Genomic DNA, 20157 nt, shown 5'->3' on the forward strand with positions numbered 1-20157 from the left:
CCTTGTGTGTGAGAATTACAACTGATTTTACAATGCGATAATTGTGCATGTTTTGTGGGTTCTGGTTGCAAAGGCAGTGAAGTTCCCCCCCTCCAATTTTTAGATTGAGCATTCGAGACCTCATGTATACACTTTATTATAGAGTTACATGTGAAAGTATTTTGTGGGCTCTGGAGATCAGCCCTAGGACTTGTCTGCATCCACTTAGGGACTTTTTCTTTTCTGTTCAACTGCCTCTGTTTACCTGTGTTGATAGAAAACGATCAGTAGAGGTCAGTAAAATACCAGAATTGCGTTCTGCTTGTTCAACTGCCTCTATATAACTGTCTTGATAGAAAACGACCAGTAGAGGTCAGTTAAAATACACAAATTACTTTCTGCTGAGGGACTTTCTTTTTTAAATTTTTCTGGCAACTGCCTCTATTTAACTTTCTTGATAGAAAGCGGCAAGCAGAGGTCAGTAAAATACCAGAATCACTTTAGCATTCTCTAGATTCCAGTCCATACAAATTGTCTTCCACGAGCAACCGTAGATAATTATATTTTTTTCAAATCTTGTATTTTCAGTGATGTGACCAACGAAGGCCCTGATTTTATATTAAAAACAGAGGTTTGGACTATACCATTTCCCTCTGAAAGGCAATATTTCTCTCCATGTGTTCCCTTATCTGGCGTGTCACGCAGTTTGGTGCTTACTTTCCCTCCATGTTAAAGAACAGTAGATGGTTCAGCACCCAGGCTCATGTGCCGCATAGCTAAATACATATAAGTTTGCAAAGGTGAGACCGATTGCATTGCAAATGCTTGTTTCTGAAGGAGGCCACAGTACAATGCCAGAAATTTCCTTTAGCTTCCCTCCCCTACTCCCTTCGCCCCTTTACTCAAGAGGTCCTCACATGCATACACCACCTGCTCAGAACAGGTAGTAATTACGTGTTAGATGCCAGGGAACGCGGACATCCATGTGCTTTTATGACTGTAAATGTTGGTCCTACACAGTAATTCTGCATTCCATGGGGTTTACCTTAAAAATGTATCACTGTGCCACCTCACCTTACAGAAAGTCTCCACTCTGTGGAGGACTTGATAATGAGAATTGCATTTTAAGAAGTTGAGAGGGCACTTACTATTCACCATTTAATAGTACATTAAGGTGTTCATTCAATTAATTTATTCACAGCATAGCAGAGGTCACAGTGGCATGTTTAATCATACATAAACATGCCACCATGAACTATAATATACTATTGGAAAACAAATTGAATGAAAACTTCAATGTACCATTAAAATGGCGAATAACGCAGCTTATGAGCCTTTCAATCGCGAACCAGGAAGACTATATTTCCCCAGTTTACAGTCTAGTAGAGCCACTATGGGCTAGCCCGGCAAGAATGTTGCCATTATAAAAGTGAGCAGAACAGAGGACGCCAAAGGGAGGAACAACCTTTGAGTAGCCTTTTTTAGGTCTCGCCTATGCAGCGCGCATGCGTAGAACAGGCAAAAAGACCTTTTGGAATGGCTTCGGCTTTTCAGCCAAAAACGTGCACGCGTTCAATTGCCTTCAATGGCAACGCGGGCACGTCTGGAGATTCACTTGCGGGAGCGAGCGGATGGCGCCATATGTTATCAATTATCTTGGCGCAGCCTCTCGCTCCCGCAAGGGAATCACGCAGGCCCCCTCTTCTCTCCCCTCCCCCTGCTGCCGCGCGAGGCGTGTGCTTTTTTTACTTTTTAACTTGAAACTAAGCGCGGCGCCGCTTTACGGACACCGCGCTCGGTTTATTGATATATTTCTTAACTTTAGCACTGAGCGCAGCGCCCACTTCAAGGACACCGCGCTCAGTGTTGAAGTTAAGAAATATACAAAGAAACCGAGCGCGGTGTCCATGAAGCGAAGCCGCGCTCAGTTTTAAACTTTAGCATTTGCAATGCAATCAGACCGATTACATTGCAAATGCTTGTTCATTCTTACCTTTTACAAGTCCATGCAGACCAGTTCACCTGGCTTAAAGCAGACAATAACAACCAATTGGATACTGGTACACTGCGATTCAGTGGTGCTGCATTTTTTTGCACAGATAAATTCCTGCAGCTTCACCGTTCATGTCACCTCGTATCGATTCAGTATTCGGTTGCATCTACCAATGCTTTAATTACTTACGGTAATAATTGCATTACTCCCAGCACGTTTTCAACATATTTAATTAACCCCCCCCGCCCTGCTAGAGCCAGGCCAACTGCATGTTATGTCTAATGGCCAGAGCTGCCCACCTTGGAGCTGGGGTACCAGGTTCGAGCTTGGCGTCCGCTCAACACACTGTGATTCTGGGCAAATCACATAATCTCCCCGTGCCACCGAAAACATGAAAAAGGAGGTCACGAGGGGCCTTTTAAACTTTTTGGGCAAGAACTGGGTGGGTCCGCGAGACACGGCGATCTCACTTTTTCATTAATTAGGGGTGAAAAATGAATTAATTTCTTTACTTTAGGCTGCCTCCTTCCTAGATCCTTGACATACTGCGTCGCAAGGATAGCGGAGGGGTGAATGCTCCTGCAGCAAAGATCTGGGTGCAGCAGGCTTTCGCTCTTCAGAGAAAGTTAAAAATCAGAGTTCAGACTTGGCAACGGGAACACTTATAAATTACAGTGGCAACATCCTGTGGCACTGCAGCAACACGCTCTATCTAAAAAAACGAACAATTTTTACTTTTGAATTTATACACCGTGTTGTAGACTGCAGTAAGACATTAACTCTCTTCTGCTTCCTCTTAAATCCTCTTCATTATCTGGAGCCGCTCCCCTTCGCAAATGTTTACTGGTCACACCTTTCTTTGGCTTATTGCTGTATTTGAGTGTTACACTGGTACTTGTAAGGTTACCAGCGACGGCCGGTAAGTTACGAAAAAAATAAAGAAAACTAATTTTTTTGCGCGCGCTGTATCACATTTGTTTTCTTTATTTTTTTCGTAACTTACCTGCAATCGGCCGTATGCCGCAATTTGCAACCCCCCACCCTGCCCCTCCTCTGCCCCACATCACCGCCCCGGTAACACGCCCTATACGGGCCGTCGCTGGAGGTTACACCTTTCACCGCATAATGTTGACGTGTAAAAATGACATAGGGGATAAAACTATCACACAATATGCCGCATTATGCCATATAATTTCTTTTCTTGCTGCATAATTTTGTAAACTGCTGCATAATTTGGTCCTCTCCGCCGCATACTTCCAGTGGTCCTTTCTATGCCTCCGTTATTTTTTTTGTTACTCTCATAAACTGTCTTTATATACTCAACCCAGTTCCCCTTCGTCTTCTCCAGGAACTATGTTTTTCCTCTATGCCAGCCCTTTAGAGTGGCATAGGAAGGTGGGTGTGGGCCACCCTGAGTGTCATTACTGAGGGGGGTGACAAAATGGTAAAATTATGTATTTGAAACACATATTTTTGTCATTTTGTCAATCCGGGGGTGACAAGAAATCACTGAAGGGGTGACAAAGTGGCAAAAATATGTGTTTTAAACCAGGGGTGACAAGAAATGTTCCACACCGGGTACCACCTGACCTTGCTACGCCACTGTCCCTATATCTTAATACTTCTACACCCTGCCTATAATCTAGTAGAGCAACCTCTTCTATACACTAGCACTGCTTTATTACCTATACACTGGCGCCAGTCCGCCCAATAACTCCTGCTCTCTTGACCTTTTTTGAGCGGTTCTTATCCGTTGATCCATTTTTTTTAATGTCTCAAAAATCTGCAATTCGGTATTGCTGTGGTCATTATACGCCCCACGTCTCATTACACTCCCTAAGCTGCGAAGGACCCTGTGACTCCGTAAGCATGGATATATACTTGCTCTTTTCATTTTTAAGGTACTTTAATCCTAAATAGGAAACACAGAGCAGAACACAATTGGAATTACACCAGCATAGCCAAGAAATACAACAGGAGGAAGCATAAATAGCAGTGCTTAATTTGAGCACTCTTCTCTTCATTCCTTAGCCTCTAAATCCCGGTGCCACTGCATCTGCTGCACCAATTGAAGCTACTCCCTTGTCCAGAAAGGTTGGCCAGGTTCCTCCCTTGTCCAACAATCCCAGCAGTATTGGGTATATTTTACTTCACCTTCCACCACGGGTTGCCCGTCACCACCCTGGCTCCAGGCAACCTCATCCTTTTTCTCCTCCCATTTCTTCCCTTCCTTTTCGTGCACTTCTTTTTTCTTTCTCTCTCTCTCTTTCTCTCTGTCTCTCCGCCTCTCTTTCTATCTCTCGCTCACACTCTCTCCACCTCTCTCTCTCTCTCTCTCCCTCCCCCACTCTCTCTTTCGCACTCTTTCCCTTTCTCTCTCTCTCCCTCCCTCCCACCGCCTGCTGGCAACTGTACGTTCATGCTGCCTCTGCTGGTTAATCAGACGTCGCTGGTTGCCCTCAGAGTTCACATCTCTTGCTGAGTGCAGAGAGACGTGTTTCCTTATTTTGTCATTATGAATAGATTTTTATTTTTTGATGGAACGGTTTGATTACATCTGTTGATGTGCTGCGCGTCAGGTCGCTAACAAGGCATCGCGAGTGCACATCAAATGTGCAGTCTGCATCCTATGGCATAGACCCAGTGGGTACCCGCTTGAATACCACTATCATCGTAGGGGTTACTTCTGTGTCTGACTCTGTAGTCCGTTTAGGTGCGCCATTTCTCCGGCAGCCATGTGTGTGACGGCGTTGGTTACTATTGGCAACGATCGGCCATTTATACCACATGTCCATGCTCTGCTCAGCCGCTACCAGCTAACAAGCATTGGCATAGTCAATAGGTCTCGCCTTTGGGACCTTATAAGTATTTAGTTATGCAGCACAATATCCTTACTGCAACAACATTAACTGTTGCATGGCTAAACACTTATAAGGTCCCAAAGGCGAGGCCTATTGGCTATGCCAATGCTTGTTAAATTAGACTCAAGCTTGTGGGCAATATCTTTACGCATTTTAGTCCTCAATAGCTTATTCAACAGTATTGTTCCAGACTTCTGGCAAAGGGTCATTCTGCAACCTGATCACAATTAGAACTTGTAGTCAAATCCAGCAAATTACCATCTGATCACCCTTCCTGATGTAGATTAAAATGATTATGCTGCAAGAGCTTTCAGACTGGATTCCCGACCCGAGCATCCTACCTTGATTTCACATGGGCTTATGCCTGATAGTGGGAGAGCTGATAACATTACAGTCCTTTCATTAATGATCTAATCTACAGGAGCTTGAAACAAGGGTGTCAATTATTTGCTGGTTTCATCAATTTTAAAACACCATTTGACAGATTGACAGTGGGATGCTTTAGATAATTTAGACATCTGGGGAATTTTTCTAACTTTTTCAAACACCATTCGAGTGCTATGCTCTAACAATGGGCTACATACAAAGACAGGCATCCGTTGAACTCAAAAAGGCACAATCTACAGCAATAAGGGCCTTACAAAGGCAGCGTCCTCGCTCTACAATAGCTTATTTTATGTTGCTCATATTTGTCCCATCATAATCCTCAGCAAGATTTCCCACCTAAATTGATTGGTTCCCCTTTGTACATTATACAAACTAAAATCGAGCTGGAGCACATATTTGGTGATGACTGCAATTTTAACAAATGTAACCTCAACCACTCAAAGCAAAAGTGGTAGCTTTTTGCATGCAGTAAAAAAAGATATCCCTTTAGGAGCTTTATGGTTTGGATCTACTGTGTGTTACAACCTACAAGTATCAACGTATCGTGTTTCTCTCAGGGTGATCTATTTTTGCTGATCTAGCAACTTTCTATACAAAGATTTCACCTGTCTGAGGCTTTTTTTCTTAAAACTATCTAAAAATTATGATGGATATCTCTGAAACCGTTTCTAGACGTAAGTATGGGCTTCAAGTATTCGCATTAGTGCCAGGCTAAATAAAACACAGAGTAATCTGCTTAATAAGCTATTTCGACGCCCCCACTCATCTGGACAGGAGCAAATCCACCCGGAATTTAAGCTCTAGGACCAGGCACCACCACCGAAAACTGCTATCCCTAGGCATTGGTTTAAATTAAGAGCTGCAGATCCTGGTACATTTACAAAGGTAATCAAGGACAAGAATTGTATTCACTTACTCAGGCAAACTCAACCCCTTAGCATCTGGCTGCTGACACAGCTGTCCTCCACATGCAGTCGGGCTGGGACCAGGGTCTATGGCTTCAAAAAGACATTAAAACCAGTCAGGTCTATCCCAACTGCAGATCACACAGTCCTCGCTGAGAAGAGGAGACACAGCAACCTTCTTGACCAGCTTGACTTTTTCAGCTGAAGTAATAAAACCTTGTAAATCCAAGAGACAGCATCCTGCTGGTTTCTTTTGCAGCTATAGATGTGAATGCTTAGCTCATGTTATATGCTGTTGCCCAGCCTTTGCCAATGATTGCAAAATGACTTTACTACCTTCCTTCCATTGATTAGGTCTCAGTCACTGCAAGGACACAATCCACTACAGTTCTAATTGTTCAGATGGCCCACTAACAAGTATGTATGTTCAAGTTGTTGAAGGCTATAATGAATTAAATGAATTATCAGTTCTACATAATCTAATGGCAGGTACAACATACATTATAGCCAAAATCAAATCAAACTTTGACAATCTTCATTTGCATTTTCTTTTTGTTAACCTCCCGTATTTATTTAACCCTTTTGTTTTATGTATTAAAATGGTTTTAATCAATCATCAATACCTTTGCATTAATTCAACTGAACATGGACAAAAATGAGGAGGGTAGCTCCTTAAACCAGTTATCATATAATATCTCTAATGATTACTTGGAGAACTTTTTATAGGTTTCTTGTGAGCAGACTCCAAATTCTCAAGCATTGTTTTCAAGGATGCTCATGCCTGCTCCATTCTATTAGACATGAGTTGCACTTAGCTGGTCAACTATTTAAAAAGAAGTGAACAATCTCAGCTGGTACTGATGCACTCTGTCATCCTTTGATTGGGGCTACATAAATATTTCAGTCAATTATCTAGTTGAATAAACCTGCACAAAAGATCATTACCAACATGCTCACACTTGGAGACAGCCTACATTTGCTTATACTTAGGAGAACTGTGGGCCTCAAACTTAGGGCCTGATTTAGATCTCGGCAAACAGGTTACTCCATCACAGCGGTGACAGATATCCTGTACGCCAAAATATAAATCCCATTATTTCCTATGGGATTTAGATTTCACCAAATAGGATATCCATCACTGTTGTGACGGAGTAGCCCATCCACCAAGACCTAAATCAGACCCTAAACCTTCTGTACTACATAGGCAAAGAAGTAGCACACTGGACCATGATCATATAATTATAGTTGCACCAACTCCCAATCACCTGCTATGTCATGAAACTAGGTACAAACACAATGCTACCTATCACCCACCACCCAAGCTGCTTTTCTCTTGACCTCTAAAAAACTTGCCAATTGAAGTCTTATAGAGCACCCCTGAGTATCTTGCCTTCAAACAGGATTTAATACCTCATCCAAGATAGATCCTGGTCAGATTCCAGTAGGAACCACAGATGTGTTGGCTGCCATCATGGAAAGAAATAGCAAATCAGAATGTTAGATTGCAAATACATGTGCAACGTATAGTTTGTTAAGTAGAAGTTACACCCAAATTCCTTAAAGAAAAGTTGGGGGTAATATGGGCTGGCTAAATATACAATTCTGTGCAGGTTACGCTGAAAGAAGTATCCAGAAATAATGTGTGTCACTAAATAAAGCCTTCTACTATACTAGACTAATTGATGTGAGCAACAGCCCCACGGAATGTAAAGTTGTGGGGGCATGTATGAACTTGTCCAGCATTAAGGTGCTGCCCCGCTGTGCAGTTGTATACCCAAGATCACATGACACCCTCCATAGCTGTGTTCTATGCCTAAAGTTTATATATACCATAGGTATTCCTCACTTAGAATTGGTTTACACACAAGCGGGATATACCATACAGTTAGAGATAGAATACCAAATGTTCATGGGGACAGATACATTGTTTTTCATGGAGTACATATTTGAAGGGCCATCCGACTTGACTATTTTCCTTGACTGCTCCACTGATCATGGACCCAGACGGTTATCATGCTGTTCGCGTTGTTCTTTCTCCTGAGCATGGATGTCGTTTAAGGGTTGCTAGTGGTGGCAACTGCAACCCATGGCACTGCATTTGTAAGCCCTGGCCTCACAGCTTGTAAATTCAGTACCAATTCCTACCTATTGTTTATTGAACTAATTGTGAATAATAGACTAATATTCACCATTAGTGTAATGAGAAAGGGAGCACCAGGAGCTGAAACAGGATCTTGCCTGCAACTAAGGTATATAAAATAAAATACATTTAAATGTATGTTGGATGCCTACATCTAAAAGAGTGTGGTTTTTTGTCAGAGCAAGTGCATGTATATGTGAGGATGTGTGTTGGTAGTTTTGGATATGTGTTTGAGTTAAAGTGACTGGAAATGCTTATTAAACAATGGTAACTTAATACGCTACATATACCTTGATAATTGTACACCAGAACTATTAAAACATCATTTACATGTGACTTTCAAAAAAGCATGCAAAATCCATCCACTAATCTATAGGGGCCAATCACAAAGGTAAACTTACTTGTGAGGAAATCTACACGTGTATGTGTTTTCTTACACTTTGTAATAAAATTACTACATTTGTCTATTCACCATTTCAAAATGAAATTTACTGTGAAGCGTAGACTTACATATTGCTACCCATACAGTTTCGGAGTGTTGTCAGAAAATATATTTTGTTACTGTAAAGTTACTACAAGTGACTTTACAACTGTATTTTACATTCTGCACGCTTTGCAGGAACTTTGCATTCAGGGTGAATTCCTCTGTACTCAGGGCTGAGACCCCTGCACACAGGGCAGAGACATTCACAACCAAGTGAAATGGAGTATTATATACATGTGAAAGAAATGGTTCACACCTGATGCCCATTCCTTTCCAACAAAATAAATATCACCCCCATCAAAGAGTCCTCTCTTTTCCACTTTAGCTTTCAGATCCTGCAGCCTCAGCGTTCTTCCTCAAGAACAAACACCAGACTTCTGAAGAGGAAGAGAAATTTCAAGGCGGAGGCAATGTTTGTAGTCAACATTTTGGTGAAACATTACAAACAGTTACATGGACTGCCTCTATTCACTCTCAGTGGAACACAGCAGGCAGCCTTTTGGGAGGTGGTGATAGACTCTGATAATGCATTGGTGGGAGGAGGGGATATTAAAAAGAAGTGAGAAAATAAATGAGAGGAGGCAGGTGAAGGAGAAGTTCTCCAGGATTCAGTTGGCAGCACACCTTCTTGGAGGGCCACGTTTGACCTAAATACATAAGGCCTACTCCATTTTAAGTAGGCCACAACTCTGTATTTTGGCAGAGTCATCAACATGTCTGACTTTGATGCTGATGATGTATGTCTTTATCTTTCCAAGAACCCTGAAAGTATCAAGTCATTTAGATATAGACGTAAACAAAACACTTGATGCAACATCAGTCTGAAACAAGTTCCTTTTCATCTGAATTTCAAGGACAAGCAAAGAACACTAGCTAAATAATGTAGTATGAATTGGTGTATATTTACCTTACATGTCTAAAGGACTGCATCGTAAGCTAGCATCTTGAGGCTTATTAGTTACATCAAACATTCCTAAGGCGATGTTGGAAATTTCTTCTTAGATAAGATACAATATAAAAGGACTGCCACTTGCACATGTCAGGAGAGGTCCTGCGCCCTAGATTATCATGAGCAAGGTACTGCCAGACCAGAAGACAATCCTGCCTGCCCGAGATGCTGCAGACATATCACACTTTGTACCAATGCTTAATTTGTGCCGGAGCGTTCCGGGGCTCAGCACCTGCACTTATTTTCTGGGGCCGGTACTACAGCTTTTTTCATGCTTTCAGGCCATCCCCAGATAGAACGCAACAGTCGTAACGAATAATCCATATTACACGTTATCACAAACACTTCCAGGAAAACGTATTTTGCGCATTGTGTTTTAGAGGACTTGCACATGTATGCACAAAAGGAAGAATACAATGCCCCCGTTTTTTCATGTGCCACAACATCTCGTGGGACTTCAGGAGTTACGGCGCCGTCTTGCCTACGGCCGCCGTTTGATTACAGATCACACCGTTTAATTACAGATCACGCCCGAGTCACGTGCTCGTGCTTGTGATTAGCGCAATATCCGGGTCCTGAGTAGCGCACAGACTCCCGACTGAACCAAGGTTTGAAGTGCGCTGCAGCACTCGTTTTGGCTTCAATAGCGATGATAAGATCTGCTGCATGACTGCCAATGTGCATGTCCTGGAAAGGCATTTCGCCTGAGCACTAGTTGACAGTTATAAGGAGCCTCTTTGAGCAGTGCTAGCAGGAAACTTGGTGTGTGCGAGTGCGTCAATCTACAGCCTACCTTCCACCTGGAAACAGACAGAAGTCGTCCCGTATTTTGGTCCATAGTATGTGACCCTTGAGGTCACGCTCACTGGCACTGAGTTTTGGAAATTCCCGCAGGCCCTGCACCGTCCGCCTGCCTCAGCAGCCTTTGCCTCCCAGGCTCAGCCACCCTGGCCAGATAGCGAGGTAAGATTCACCTGCCTTCCATGTGGGGGCAAAGGGGACACACAATTGCACTGAGGCAGTTTCACAAGCGCCTGGAGAGCAGCACAGCGCCTCTCAGACCCCGGGGCTTCACGCAGATTGGCCGCCACCCGGTGCTGCAAAGCTCAAAGACAGTGTCTTCTGAGCTATTTACAGCATGCCAAACACCGTTAAACCACCAGCATGGGGGACACAGCCTGGAGCCGACACTTGTAAGTACGCATAGCAGCAGTTCCTCAATTGCTGTTCGTTTCTTTTGGCATTTGGCCTCGTGCAAAATGAACTTGTAAGGAGAGTTGTTTTGATGTACGGATGATTTGGGCTCCAGTATACTATTATAGTAGCAGTGGGCTGCATCAATATCTGGTGTATTGTAATTTGAGATTACCGTTTCCACATTTCAGGCCGGAGCCAGCCAAAATAAAGCAATTTTTGGCTTTAAAATTGGGAGTCTCCCATCTGAATCGGATCTATTGAAATCTATGAATCATCTGAATTTATTTTTAGCATGGCTTTTCTCTTTGTTTACTTTATCAGTAAAGGATCATTATTGCAGCTCAAACATTTTTAAAAACTTTCTTCTTATAATTACAGTTAAAGTGTGTACAAATGAGTGTAAAAAATACTGGTTTCTGGTGGTAATGTTACTTTTTGTTGACTGTTTAAATAGATGTCATGAAATGTGCATAACGTTACTGGAGAGCACAATGCTCAACAATGACTCATAAAGCCATGTACTACTTGTTTAAAATGGTTGTTGAAGTCATGTACCTAGAGCATAAAATAACTATGGTCATATTTATGATGTTGCTTACTACTGATTCAGCATTACTTGTTTACATCTTCTGTCATAGGAGTCCTTCTTCCTATGTAAAGAAATCCTGCCCCCTCACATGAAGTCCTTGTGATTTCTCGTCCGCCTCATCCCTTTTCCCCCTACAAGGGTTGTGGTTAGTTTAGCTTAACTACATGTGTTTAAACACAAGGTTCTAAAGACCATCTCATTGCTCAAATGGGTGTACTTTTCGGATATATGTTTCCCTCGTCGTCTTTGCTTGATTTTGCTCACGAGAAAGTGTCGCTCATAGTCGTTGAAATGTCACTCATAATTGCACTGAAATTATGAAAATGTCACACATTGCAATCTGAAACCTTGGCAGCTATTATGTTACATGGTTCTTCGGTGAGCTGGGGCCGGTTGCTCAGCAACATTAGCTAACTGGCACAGTCAGCAGATCCATATGGCCTTCTCCCCCATCCGCTCCTTGCAAGGTAACCACACATTCTCTATTAAAGTATTCTTTATTTTAACAACACCTTGATATACTTGGTGTGTCAGCACAATTACGCTCCTTGCAGTGAGGCAGGCATCTAAATTGTTTGTCCTCTCAACACCAGTCGATCTGCACTAGTGCTGAATTCTGATCTAACTCTCCAGGGCATTGCACATGAAATACTGTTCTGTAATCTCCATGGTACACATTCTTTGCATCAGGCAAAATTTATATAACACATCTGGCAGGTTTTTTCTGGGGAGATTTCTTTCGAACTGGGCTTTTAGACTGATATTGCTGAAACCGAACAAAAGCACAAAATTGTATTGTTTTTTAATGTATTGTATTGTGTATTTTAACTACTCTTGCATTTGCGACTTTGCACATTAACTTTTAGCATTTTTGTGCCTTCCTTGGGGGAATCATTAAACGGCAGCCATTTTGAAGGTGCCACGTGTTTTTGCCCTAGTCATCGCTCTAGTCTCGCGCGCCGCCCCTCATTCACTACTTAAATGAAGGCAAGCCCGTCCGCGCCCGTCCACGCCCGTCCGCGCCCTTTCGGGACCAGGGGCCATATCCCCTGGCCATCATTCACCTAAGAAGCCTGGTATATTGAGGTATTCATCTGAACAACTATCTAAGTATCACCCTTGTGTAGACTTGAGCTGTAACATCTATCTTGATTGTGATAGAGCTTTTTGTTGTCCTAGTTGCAGCTTCTTGCTCGACAAACCACACTCAATTGGCACTTGTGATGTAAATACATCTAATGCTTCTTATGTAGGCTCTAAAAGGCCTATGCCGTCGTTGGGCGAGGATACTGCTATAAAAACCTTCACATTTTGGAATATGAACTGCCGATCATTGGCTAAGCACAAACTGGACATTTATGACTTTCTTATAAATGAGTGTCCGGATGCGATTTTTCTTACTGAAACCTGGCTGCATTCCAGCTCAGGCCCTGATGTAGCTGTAGCACTACCAGCTAACTATGCTATAGCTAGAAGAGACAGGGTAAACGGAAGAGGAGGTGGAATCGCACTAATTTATGAGAAGTCCTATCAATGTAAATTCGAGGACTTAGCTATTCCTAACTCGGAAGCAGCATTATTTAAAATTTTACTGTCTCCTAAAATTACCTTTTCTGGTATTCTTATTTATCGTCCACCAGGCTCCCCTAACTCGTGGGCCCAACATCTCCCTGAACTAATTGCACCTTATCTTCTTAAAGGATCAAATTTTACGATATTAGGTGATTTTAATTTACACCTTGAAAGCTCAAATTGTATGAATAGTGGTACTTTAATTACAGATTTAGCTGCCTTAAATCTTTTACTTAGTAATAGTGGCCCTACGCATGTTGCAGGACACTTATTGGATCCCATTTTCTCCAATCTCCCTAACATCCATTGTGACCCTGCTCTTCCCTTGTGCTGGTCTGATCATTTTGCTCAAAAATTTCAGTGTATCTTTTCTAAGTCCCTTTTTTCTGCCCCTATGAGTGAGCCCTACAAAATTCGGAACTGGAGCAAACTGGATCTTGAATTTTTTAATAGGACTCTTAACAAAAATGCCCCTATTATTTCATATGTTTCAACTCAATCTTCAAATTTGTTACATGAATGGATTTCAAACTCAGTTGAACATTGTCTTCCGCTAACTACAAAAAAACTTTTTAACCATCGTTCCCCTGCTCCCTGGTTTACAGAACAACTAAGAATAGAAAAAACTAAATGTAAGGCTCTGGAAAGGAACTGCAGGAGAAATTACTCACAGGATTCCAAGCTAAACTATAAATTAGCCTTAAAACATTATCATGCCCATTGTAATTTGGCCAGAAAGGCCTACGTATCTCAGACCATCTCTAACACTGGAAACTGTTCTCGTACATTGTTTAGTACAGTAAAAAAACTTGCGGGCTCGGATACGAAGGCACGTCCACCCACTCTTGACGAACAACAGTGCGATACCCTGGCAAACTTTATTGTGGACAAAGTTAAACAAATTTACTCTGCTCTACAAAATACTCAGACTGTAGTATCCAGTCCAACTTTTTGCCGGACAGAATCTGATCATATGACTTGCAGTTCTATGACTCTGGAAGCCTGGTCACTTCTTGATATTACTTCTTTTAGAAAACTTTTAAATGGAATCAAATCAGGATCTCCCCGTGATTTGATGCCAGTTTCTGTGCTGCAGCAGTTGGATTCCTCTTCTTTATTTCTTATTATGCAATTGCTGAATGCCTCAATTCAGGAGGCTGTTGTGCCTTCTGATTGGAAGATTGCGATGGTGCTTCCTCTTTTGAAAAAAGCCGGAGCGGATCCATCACAGCTGTCCAATTTTAGACCTATCTCCCTGCTTCCCATCTACTCTAAAATATTGGAAAGACATATTAATCAACAACTCACACTGTTTGTAGATTCAGCTAATCTTCTTCACCCCTCTCAATCGGGTTTCCGAGCTGGTTTCTCTACGGAATCTACACTGCTCGGAGTCTCAGAGTTGTTGCGGCAGCATTTGGATGCTGGGGACACCGTAGCTCTCATCTTGCTTGATTTGAGCGCTGCATTCGATACGGTGTCCCATACTATACTCCTAAAAATGTAACAGGACTCTGGTATCATCGGCACGGCTCTTGATTGGCTCACCTCTTTTCTTACTAAACGGACCTTTCAAGTTTTTTCTTCTGAAGCTATGTCTAAAACCTACCTCTCTTCTTATGGTGTGCCCCAGGGCTCTATCTTGAGTCCCATTCTTTTTAATCTTTATGTTAAAACTTTGGCTACTATAGCAGAAGAAGGCAGTCTTTGTTTGTTTTCCTATGCAGATGATACTCACGTTGTTTTTTCCCTTTCCTCTGGACAGCGCCATGGTTCATCTGAACTTCAGATGGGTTTGAGGAATATTGCCTTGTGGATGCAGAGCAATTTCCTTAAGCTCAATGGCGATAAGACCGAGCTCCTTATTCTAGGGAAGAATAAAGATCTCTAGGGCCCTCTTCATTGGCCGTATGAAATGGGAGCCCCGCCTCGGCCCTCTAAATGTTTTCGCAACCTGGGAGTTTTGATTGATGACGACCCATCTATGAAACAACAGGTGGTAAAAGTAGCCGCCACTTGTTTTACCATCTTAAAATGGTTAAAAAAATCATGTGGATGCTCCCTATGTCCACCCAAAAAACCGTGGTCCAGGCCCTCGTGACTTCGCGACTGGACTATTGTAATGTTTTGTATTTGGGTGTAAATAGGGAGGTCACCTGGAAATTACAAGTTGTGCAAAATTCAGCTGCTAGGCTACTTTGTTTGCTGTCCAAGCACTCTTCCACTTCAAGTGCTTTGCACAATCTGCACTGGCTCAAGATTGGTAGCAGAGTGAAGTTTAAAGCCTTGGGTTATATGCACAAAATTAAATCGAGCTCGTCCCCTAAATATCTTCTAAGTTTAGTGCATCCTTATTTGCCCTCTCGTGTGCTTCGCTCTGCTACCCAAGGTAAATATGTGGTGCCCTTAATCAAGTTGCACTCCGTATCGAGCCGTCTTTTTTGATTTTTCGAAAGTTCCTTAAGACTTGGCTGTTTGACCAATAATCAGTCTCTTTAATGCCATTTGTTGTTTGAATGCGCCAGTCTTTTTCTGTCAGTCTTCAGCGCTGGGAAACCCTTGTTGGGTAGCTGTGCGCTTTATAAAAGTATTATAACTAGGGGTGGGCGGAATTTGCGTAATTGCGTTACGCAAATCTCCGCGAAACGGTAAAAAATCTCCGCGAACACGCAGAAATTCCGCGAACACGCGGAATTGCTTGTTCACGATGCTTTTTTCCTGTTCGCAATTGCTGTTTGCGTGCTCGAGGAGAAATATCTCGCGAACATGCATTTTGAGAACGCGAACAAGCAAAAATTTCGCGAAATCACGGAAAGCAGACTTTTGAGCAATTTCGCGTTCTCCGCGGAATGCGAAATTACGCAAATTCCGCAAATTCCGCGAGCGGAACGGAATTTTCTGCCCAGGCCTAATTATAACATAACATAACATAACATCTGAGAATGAACCTTACCGGTAGGGAAATTGTTCATGAGACTGTTCGTTTTGAGTGACTTCAGAAAATCCAAACAGCCATTCACACCAGAGTCTGGAAGACACTCCTAGCAAGCATACGGTTCATGGTAGAGTTTATAAACAGACACTAACACTGCTCTGTGGGATGCTGCTTTTGTCACATAGATCCTTTTATTACTGTGCAGTTCATAAATTATAACCTAGCACAGTGAGCTATGAACTGCCATCAAAGCACTACATGCAACCAGCATGGTACAGGTTAGAAAGTTATGTTTTTCTCCAGTCTTTGACTATCCTAATTTTACTAAAAAGGGTTTGTTTGAGAAGAAATACAATGTAATTAGTAAAGTCAACCCTAACCACTGTGTGGCGCTGCAGAAGTTGTATTAGTTGTTTTAGCCAATTTATTCCAAAATAGAGCTTTAAATGCACTTTTGCGTTCCTTTTTTTAAAAAAAATGTTCTCTGGGACAGGGGGAACCTCCTATCAAAATCTTACTTAAGGAAGGCTCCCTTGCAGAAATTCAGGTCGGGTGTTACATCTGGCTTTCAGATGCGCCATTTGAGGATTTGAGTGGAGTCCATAGAGTAAGTGGGTGGTGCCAGTGGAGGAAGTGTGTGGAGCCGCGGGAGTGGGTGGAGCAAGAGGAAGTGGGTGTGGCCTCCTAAAAATAATTGAGCACCTGGACCTAATATTTTACAAATTAAGCACTGCTTTGTACTGAAATCTGAGATCAATCCTGAGCCTTTTAGCAGTTGATGCTGAACATGTGTTTGCCTTTTGCAGGGAACACAGCCTCATTCACTCCAAATAACTACTGCATTTTGCTGTAAATAAGGTATGCAGTGCAGTCATCCTCCCTAAGAAAATCTAGATGCAAGTTATTCTATTCTCCATGCTCTCCTAGCATAGCACATAGAAATAGGTGTTAGGTTTTTAGATAACAATTTAACCATGTTAGAAATGTTCATTTTATGCTTGCTGTTTGCAACATGCATTTTTGCTGGTTTAATCATATTTTGTGTGGTTATTTTAGATGTGCTGAGCAACAAGGTGCTTCTGTTGAAATAACCCCACTTTTTAGTTAAAGGGTTAATTCCTTAGCCCATCTTGTGTGTGTATGATTGAAGAGATTAAAAAATATGTGTTTCTGATCATCACAGTGTCCCTCCCTAGGGACTACTGGTTGCCCAAAAGCATTGATGCCACTTCAACTATGTATTATGAGGAGTTCTGTGGGCTATAAAAGCCTGTCTTTCACCTTCAATAGTTAGTGCATTGAACTAAGTTCCCTCATATCACCCATGGGTGATGAAACAAGCCTTGTAGCTAATGATGGGCTGGGTGCAAAAACAGATTGTCGTGGGGTGTGCTCCTTGGACACCAAACATTGCTTAAGGATAAGAGGAGCCCCAAGATGTGCCTCCAAGAACTGTGGTGTCCACATCTCACACCCCTCTCACTTACCTCTTTACCTCTTTAGATTTCACCTGTAATCTTTTTGTGCCAGATCTTGTCTGTCTTTTTCCTCCTTGCTCGTGGTGTTGAATGATTGTGGCCACCTTGCAGTCGAGGATCTTCTTAATTGCCCCAGGTCATGCTGTGATGATCATTGACCAGGCCAGTCTGTTGAAAAGGAGTAAGAATAAAGGAGTGACATTTTGAATTCTCATATTCACTACTGCAATTTCAAAATGAAGTTTTTTGATAGGGATTTTTTAATACTAAATTGAAGAGCTGACATTTTGCTGTCTTTAACAAACACATGGGTATCTAATGCGTTGGTACAAACACATGTGGACTATCAAAGAAAGAGAAGTTATATTTTAAAAAACATTGAAAGAGAGATTCAAAAGAAGAGGACATGAACTCCAGTTCCCTGAAATGCCAGGGTTAGCAGAAGAAACATCACACCCAACCTTTACTTTCATTCATACACACATGCTTACACAAACACACACATTCACACATGCACACACTCTGTCTCACATAGACACACTCACACCTGCATGCACACACAAAACAAACATTTAAAAGCATTTTTTATTTATGTGCCAGGGAGGGTCATATTCCAGTTAATTGTAATCCACTCTTTATCACACTACTAGTGAATAATCTAATATAATTCACTGTTAGAGTAGTAAAAATTAACAGAAATCAAGGAAATGCAAGCCCCAACTGGTGTCCATAAGGACGAGCTGCACTTGTGTTCCTGGCACTGATTTTGCCACCTCTGAGGGCAAGGATTACAGAGGCAGTTTCAGGGGTCGCAAGGGGAATGTCAGGGGTTGCAGCTGTGGCCCTGGCAACCCCTAAATGATGCCCATGGAAGAGAAATGGTTGTGATTAAAGCTTACTTTTTTTGAGTAATTCTGTGCTCAGAACAATTCAAGATGTTTTGCTAGATCTTCCACACAATAGTTATCACAAATAAGAGTGTATTGGCAACAAAGCATTCTAGAGGATTATGCTTTATTGAAGATTTTTGTGCAAAATATTTCCAAAAATAGTAATTAATTGTATGAATTATGATTTGTAATGATTTACAAATATATTGGGGGCTATAAAGTAGGATAAAGGTGCACAATGTCGGCATCACATGAACAAAGTATGACAAAATGGAAATGTAACAGTTCACAAATGTGCAAGTTACATTTTCAGTGTTATGTTGTCACACCAGCTTGCACTTTAAAAGCATTTTCATAATCAGATGATTAGTCAATCCAAACAATAATACAAATACACATTATGAGCATGTTAGTAAATATAAACTTGTAGTCCTTTCATAACACACAAATAACATAGGTTGCATGCAACATGGAAGGCTATAATAAAGCACAAAAAGAACATATGACAGGACACCACTCTCTAAACACATGTGCACTTAACTGAATATTTATATTATACACTAACCATATCTCTACTACTCAAACTCTATGAGCTGAGCATAGACAGTTGGCCACTATGCTCTTAGGACTCTCCAGTGCAGTGGTGTCATGTGCAGGTGCCAAGCATGTGACTGGTGAAGCCCCTAATGTCCTGGGCCTTGATTGGGCCCCAGTTCCTCCCAGGGCTTGTGGCTGAACTTTCTCTGTCAGATGTGGGCACCCACTGCCCTACAGTGGGTGGTGCTGCTGCACCAGATATATACCCTCACTACACTAATCAGGTGAATCTTTGGACCAGAAAAAGCTAAGGGACTTTTGAATGATCCCCTCACTAATTATGTCCCATTCCTGATCTTAAGGGCCTTGTCACGAAGTCCCTCAGCTATGTTGGGAGGTTAGATTATCGCAAGGGGTGGCGGAGCTGTGGAGGATGGAGTTTTTTGTTGATGAGATGATGGCTCAGAATGATCACATAATGGCCAACGTCCTCTTCCTATATGAGATTTCCTGTTTGTTGTGTTAGATGGAGGACTCTCCCTCACCAATGGAATCTCCACACAAGGGGTGGAGACTCACATATGGGAGGGAACCCCCCCACATGCAGAGGAGATAGCTATGCATTAAGGAAGGAGCTGTAGTAAAATCACTAAACCATTACCATGCATTGTTCATTTACAGTTTTCATGTATGTTAAGTCATATTTTAGTATGTTAGACATAAAGCATGTGTAGACTATGTAAAATGTACCATCATCTCCTTTCAATTAAAAAAATTCCAGATGCTTTCTTTTTTGTGTCACCTTTTTTCTCCATGTGTCTCTGATTACCTGACGTTCATAATCTCTCGCTAAGTTATAATGTTATTCTTCAAGGGTCACCTCCAGTTTCCTTCTTTCAGAGCAAACACACAGCATCATTTTTTCTAAAAAATCATCTGTGCACATTCCGAGCTGTTCTACTGGAGATAAGAATGCCTTAACCACTAACCCCTGAATATTCTGCTCTTGTTCCCTATGTTCTACACCATCAGACATTGTCACAATGAGAATTTCGGCCTTGACTTATTTTCCCTTCAAATATCCTTTTTACGCACAGGCAAATAAGTCAAATACAAATAATTTCTTCAGAGCCACATAAAGGCTTAATTGACTGTCTTAATTAACATCTTAATTGTTGTCACTGCTTTAGCCTGTGTAGAACTGGGACATTACTTTCCACTCTTGTGCTTCTGCTGACATCGCCCTGGAGGAGCTGACCGG

The 20157-nt window shown here is 42.0% G+C and overlaps 1 long non-coding RNA gene across 1 annotated transcript in view; it reads right to left on the reverse strand.

The window, feature by feature from the left end:
- The window catches only part of LOC146831367 (uncharacterized), a 691452-nt gene that overhangs the window by 186410 nt on the left and 484885 nt on the right, over positions 1-20157 (reverse strand). Inside the window, exon 3 of the long non-coding RNA XR_014961274.1 lies at positions 17479-17637. This is a non-coding gene — a long non-coding RNA (uncharacterized LOC146831367). The remainder of the gene's footprint in view (positions 1-17478; positions 17638-20157) is intronic.

This window comes from Triturus cristatus, chromosome 5_1 (assembly GCF_964204655.1).
Source record: "Triturus cristatus chromosome 5_1, aTriCri1.1, whole genome shotgun sequence".
NCBI lineage: Eukaryota > Metazoa > Chordata > Amphibia > Caudata > Salamandridae > Triturus > Triturus cristatus.